The 6,912-nt window shown below is 36.9% G+C and overlaps 1 long non-coding RNA gene across 1 annotated transcript in view; it reads right to left on the bottom strand.

The window, feature by feature from the left end:
- Positions 1-2,414: 2,414 nt before the first annotated feature.
- Positions 2,415-6,912, bottom strand: part of LOC106111602 — a 6,330-nt gene continuing 1,832 nt past the window's right edge. The window contains exon 2 of the long non-coding RNA XR_001226181.1: positions 2,415-6,728. This is a non-coding gene — a long non-coding RNA (uncharacterized LOC106111602). The remainder of the gene's footprint in view (positions 6,729-6,912) is intronic.

Below are 6,912 nucleotides of genomic sequence, written 5' to 3'. Positions count from 1 at the left end.
ACTTGTAATCTATAGGTCTTGGGTTCGAATCTCGCCTTTTTATATCCAAATAATTTACCCGACATTCTTACGGTGAAGGAAAACATCGCGATGCAACCTGCACATATCGGCGAAGAAATTCCAAGATATGTGTGAAGTCAACCAACCTACACTTGGCCAGCGTGGTTGACTATGGCCTAGTCACCTCCTTATTAGGGTAATCTCGGAGCCCCTCGGTCGGAACATGTATTGAGCTGGTGATGGTGATGCATAGAATATCTATTCTACTACACTACATAATAATTATTAGTATTTTATTGTAATTACTTTTAGATCTAGCTTTGTAGTTATCTATATTTGAGTAAAGCCTCACAACAGCCCCTTTAACTTCATTTGCTGAAAATTAGTTAATTTACAGTACGATTGACTGAAACTAAACCCATGTTAATGCAACCGCAGCCGACGTATTCACTGTTTTGCGGTTATAGATATCCGATATTTATTGTATTCGTTTCCGATGCTGATCGGTTAAAACCGTGGCTTTAAAACAATATATAGAAATATTCATTAGTAGTAACGTTCAAAAATTATATCCATTTAACAAATATAATAACAGAAGTGGTAGCGATGGTCATGGTCGTCCTATCAACTTTCTTCTTTATAATTATAAATGACTTCATTTAATATTTCATAACTGAATTTAAAAGTATGAAGACCGCTCGGCACGTCCCTATATCGATCGTGCACCTCGTCCATTTAGCAAATTAAACTGCAAACGCGAACCAATATAAATTTACCATTCTCCCTCCCCCTTCCCGCAAACAGCCTCGCCTTTGCTGTCAGAGTGATATCACATTAACCCGAAACTACGTAAGTTGGGAGCTAATGCGGTATTAATGTTATTCGCACTAATTAGCCCGGGGCAAAACAGGGTCACACTCACTTCCAACTGTCTAAATAATTCCACGTTCCCTTGTGCCGTTTGTATAGTTACTAAGAATCCTTTCAGCACATTTTCACAATTAGCTCGTATACTAAATACGACATTTAATTCTAGGTTACGAACATTAACGTGTTTTATTTCAGGGTGAATATCGAAATTTAAGAGAGCATCCTGGGTCGTCCTGGTCCTGGGTTCGAATTCCGTCACGTACTAATGTGATTTTCGAATTTCATATACATAATTTATCCGACGTTCTTACAGTGACGGAAAACATGGTGATACAACCTGCACATATTTGCGAAGAAATTCAAAGATATATGTAGGTGAAGTCAACCAACACGCACTGGGCCAGCGTAGTTGGCTGAGACCCAGTCACCTCTAAGGTTAAGCTCCCTCGCCCCTCAGCTGGTGATGATGATAATTTAGTTATAGACGAAGACTGTTGAATGAAATTAATGTATTTAAGTAGTAACTTGGGTCGTAGAAGGTTGTCTATGACTCACCCGTCCACTAACATTGCTTCTCATGATTGTCAACCTTCGTCATGACGTCATGACGTCATGACGTCGCGCTTTAACTGAAGGCCTCATGAGGCTAATTCCTTCGCGCATCGTACATTACGTAGACACGATCTTATTAATCTCACTTCTTACTTATATTATAAATTTGAAAGTTTAGATGGATGGATTTATGTTTGTTAGAGTTTGTAGCCTTAACGGCTGAAAGGATTTTGATGAAATTTGGTATAGATGTAGAGGATAGTCTGGAAAAACACATAGGCTACTCAGTTTTGTTTTTTTAATTCCACGCTAACGGAGTCGTGGGGGTAAGCTAGTCTTACATAACGCCGATATTACATAGGTAGTCGTATACATCGCCAGAAGAAAGATCTCGTTTGGAACCTCCACTATTACAACATTCTTAATATTGATACATAGATTCTTAAGATTGTATATAGAAGTTCACACTGCACTGTATCTTATATTGTGATCAGATATAAATCGCCTGTTACCTAAGATTTTTTTTTTACTTACCTATTTAATTTTAACGTTTGTGAAGATAGCACGTAGCAGTATCAAGCATTATCTCCTCCCATTTTCGTGATTTTTTTTATTTCTTTTGAAGTTTGTTGAATGGTTTTAAGAATTTCGAATCTATATTTGGTATTTAATCTAATTGTATTAAAGTCATTTTTATGCTTAATTCTTTTGTGTTTTTACAGAAAATTAAGGACATAAACAACAAGGATTTTTATAGTAAACTTTTCAAGACTGTCAAACATACTTTGGTAATAATTAGCAATGCTGGCACGATTCCTTCAAAAGCATGTTTAGGCTTTAGTTTTCATAAGAAAGTGAAAAGTGTGTATTTTTGTGCCAAATGTAAATTATTAGTTTCGAACCAATAAAGGCTTTTTTTATTTGTGTCGTTACTACATTTTTATTATTTACTTCTTAAGCTTATGGAATTTAAAAATAAAGAAACAAGAATATAAATTTGTCACATAAATTTATTCCCAATCTTTGGACCCTATAATGCTTTAAAACTAATAATAACATAAATACAACACTGCGATAAATTAATTATATAGTTGAAACAGAGATTAAAACCTCTGTTGTCTGTATAATATAAACAAAAACAACCTGTCGACGGGCGCTGCCCTCCACGCAGCACGTACAGAAGCATTCCCTACAAAGCAATGGTCAAAGCTCAACTCTCAATCATTATATCTAATCGATTATCTAAACTAGAAATCTATCATTAATTTAGTACTAATATTGTTTATTAATATTACAAGAATATTGACAATATATTAAACATATCATTTTTGCAGAGATAATTAGATTATAACACGACAAAAGGCTTCAAAGATAGGTAAAAATGGAGGTATGATCTGTAGAGCATTGCTTGGCGGTGTTCAGACTAGGTCATTCGCATCTAGGCTAGTCAAATCGAATCGCCGAACACATAACGTCAATATTACTTATACGAATAACGTTAAGCTCACCTCAAGTCTTCATTATATTTGTGTTAGTCTGTTTGAGATAACGCCTACAAGCGTACCACATTGCTCAGATCACGACTCAGGTTTAGTACTCAGGGTTGTCAGTTGAATAAAAATCGAATGAGGATGAGCTCAGATTTATTTGAATTAACAATGACGTCTCCAATGCCACAAAACTCCATGAAGTAAGAAAAGAAAAATCAATATGAACATCTATAAAAGTTGTAATAATGATAATTAAGCTAAATTTATCACTATTTTTACAATGTCATTATGTTTTTTTTTCTTAAACCACAATAACACTTTACCATTGCTCTAAAAGCATTAAATAATTCAAGTCACACAAATCTAACAATTAATTACTAACTATATATTTTGTATGGTTTACTTTGCTCGATATACAAATAGGTCACAGGCGACACGCGGTCTCTCCGCACCGACAAAACAAGAACATTAATACTGAATCCGAAGCGAACAGCTAAAAATTATTTTGGTAATTAAGCCATATTAATAATTAGTCTAAGAATTAACAATAAAAATAACGTTTGAATAATGTAATTGCAATAAGTGAACAGAAAGCGCGCGAGGTTCGGTCGCGTCCGACGCGCACAACACGCACGCAACACGACACATTACACAGTACACAGTACACACTACCACCTCCGTCTACGAAAACAACACTTAGCCGGTATTTTATACTCCGAACGATTATTTTGTTTCATTATTCTATCCATATGTATCTAAATTAGAATTTAACTAGATTTATTAAGGGGCACAGAATTGATATGTTTCCGATACACGGTGTTTGTGTGATACCGCTTCACTTAACCTAACTTGCAAGGCGACGCCACTCCCCCGCACTGGCCTGTCGCACGTCGCACAGCGCACGCGGGTCATGTCACGCGTCCGACTCCACTCTGACACACCGACCACGCTCCCACCACAATCTACTCGATGCCACAGTCGGTAAACGTTAACAAAATACGCACAATATATACATACTTTCGAGACGCGAGCAATATCTCATAGAACAATCGATACTAACATCGCAAACTAATCCACAGACAGATTTCAAGCGAAGGTCAGTATGAAAGGAGAACGCGCGGCTTCCAAGCGAGGAACGTTTGTAGAAATAGAAAGAGCGACGATAGCGTGACATGCAGCCGATTGCATTACAAGTACAAGACGAGGATACAGAATAAACGTCTCTATGAAACCGCTCTTTACTTCTAATAATACATTAATATTACGATGATATGTATCGAGTAGTCCCGCAATAGGTGACGTAGCCGTGTCCGCAGCCACTGGACGTCTCTTACGCGCTATCTACGGTCGTTGGACGGAATCATGGCGGCGGCGGCGCCCGACTTACTTTCCCGCCTAAATAAAAACTCACATAAAAACAGCGTTTAAAAAGTAGCGCTCGAAAATTGAATTTAATGTTAGATTGAATTTTAAAGATATTGTTGATAATGGGAATTTAGAAATACAAAAAATCCACTAAGTTGTGTTCAAGGTTTCGTTGTATTTTCGAATGGGACGCCGCTCGCCGTAAGTTGGGAGATCACTACTACACTATTACACAAGTACTTACACACGAATTAGCGTTAAATCGAATTAAATAAGTAAACATTGACTTAGCTTAATTACTAAAATCGACAAGGGTTTTCAAGAAGGGAACCGACATTCTGATAGTTTAAATTGTGGCTTTCCGTTCTGAAATAGATAAAAATTGCACACATTTCACAGCTGGTAGGTAACGATGGTCTAAGACCAGATGTTTGACGTACTTGGAACTGGTGTAGGTTTAGGTACGGGCCAGAAGATAACGAACATTCTGGAAAATCGTTACGAAAGTAGGTGCACCTTATAATACGTGTTTGGTACGGTCTGAGGTTAGTAATAAAATTATGTATATCGTTTATCTTTGGTCTATACGCAACGACGCTCGGTATAATGTGAAAGTCACATCACTATAAACGATGTATAAAATTTTGCTAAGTCAAAAAATTGACGATATTTTTTTTTATTAAATATTGACTAAGAAACTTTTCATAAGAATTCACATGCGGATTTCACTGGTCTTTCTGACGACATCTATCGCGTGAATAACTCATTGATTTCCGTCGAGTCAAGTTTTTAATCCGAATATCCGAAACCTTATAATTACAGACTAAGCAGGGATTTTTTTTTTACGTTTTTTTATATAATTTTTACATGTTTACATCAGCAGAATACTTCACTAAATCTATAATACAAACATGAACATTTCATTTTTGGTTTGCTGCCGTCTCGCGTGCCGTGTACCTTGCGTCACACCCCATGCCTCCCCCTCCCCCCGTGACGCGAAGGTAACTCAGTAACTAAACAGATCTCCATACATAGTCAACTAGCTAAAAATAAAAAATATATTAATCTTCCATTCCATTACATACTAACATTTGGGTAAATTTAACGTCATTACATTTCATTATTATGTACGAATAGATTTCGTTAAAAGTAATGTAACTATGCTCATCGTCTACAATAAATACCCTTAGCTAGTTATAATATTCATCTAATGATTACACAATAAAAGTAACTACTAAATTTTTAAATTAGATTATTACCAAAAAGCTCGTCCAAGCATGCGAATAGAATAATCGTTTTCACTATAGAGCGTGGCGCGCGGCTCGCCGTACACATTATTCACTATTTAATTAACATAGAGATTACATTTAGTTATTTAACTCTCATAAGGCCAAGGCTAAATTCTCGCAACGATACGTGACGGGTGCGAGGGCTCTCTCCACCTCTCCCCACCGCTCCCCACCTCGCCACACCTCCCCCACCTCCCCCACCGCTCCCACACGCATTGCACTTCACAGAGCGACACCGAGGGGCGCACTCCTCCTGACGCATAGAATTTACTCTACAATTTATAATTATTGCAATAATTCAATATAATCGATAGAAAGGAAACGCGAGACCAACACTAGAGTGCCAGCGCGATTAACGAGTGATCGAACATTATAAAAATGACTAAGAAAAGCATTTAGGTAAATATAATTTGAAATAGTCATGAGAAATTTATTTAAATATGCTAACATTATCGCGACTAAAAACAAATGTATCGTAATTATTACATACAACTTTATTAAAAATCATTCAACTTGAAATATCATATAACAAAACGTAATTTTTCTATGAAGGGCACCTTTGGTTTTTAGCTTACTCGAATGTGATATATCCTAAAATGTTTTTTTTTTTCATTTCTGGTATTACACTATATTCATAACAAGTCCTCTCAGTTGTAAACATCGGCCTCGTTAAAACTAATATACAAAAATTTCCCACAAAATAAGTTAGTTGTAAATAAATCTATATTACATAAAAAGAATATTAACTATTAAAAGTTTTGCGAGAACAGTTTACATTTAAGGGATAAAATAATTTCAAATAATATAATCATGAACGGTAAACAATTCAACTGGAATGTTAATAATAATACAATAAAATTTATTCTAAATTTGGTATCAACAAAATACACCACACACACGTACATACACCCCTGACGCGGTTAAAATTGTAAAGAAATAAGGAGGTGAGAGCATCGGCCCGCAGCGCGGCGCTGCGCACCATATTCTTGATCCTGTTCATCCGTAGAGAGGGCGCGCGTAGCAGCAGCAAGCCCCGTCTCCGGCCGCGGCCGCGATGCCACTCAGAGGATCAAGATGGCGCGTCCCTCAGTTAGCTGGTTGTCAAGTGCCGAGAGCCACGTAAGAATTAACGTTGTTCGCCCTCTTCTCCGCCTTTGGCTCCCTGTCGGTTTAAAATTGAAACTTTACATTGGTGAAACTGCAAATGTGCCGATTATTGTTATTGTTATTCTATCTGTATATCGTTGAAGCAGGCAAGTGTCGTTAACTAAAGTGCACGGTGCGGTATGATAACGTCAGTTGCGTCTTTCGATCATATTGCACTTTGGAAACCATATACAACGAGG

Source organism: Papilio polytes, unplaced genomic scaffold (genome assembly GCF_000836215.1).
Source record: "Papilio polytes unplaced genomic scaffold, Ppol_1.0 DF824158.1, whole genome shotgun sequence".
In the NCBI taxonomy this organism is placed as follows: domain Eukaryota; kingdom Metazoa; phylum Arthropoda; class Insecta; order Lepidoptera; family Papilionidae; genus Papilio; species Papilio polytes.
The sequence above is the reverse complement of the archived record's forward strand: the minus strand, read 5'-3'. Positions and strand labels throughout refer to the sequence as shown.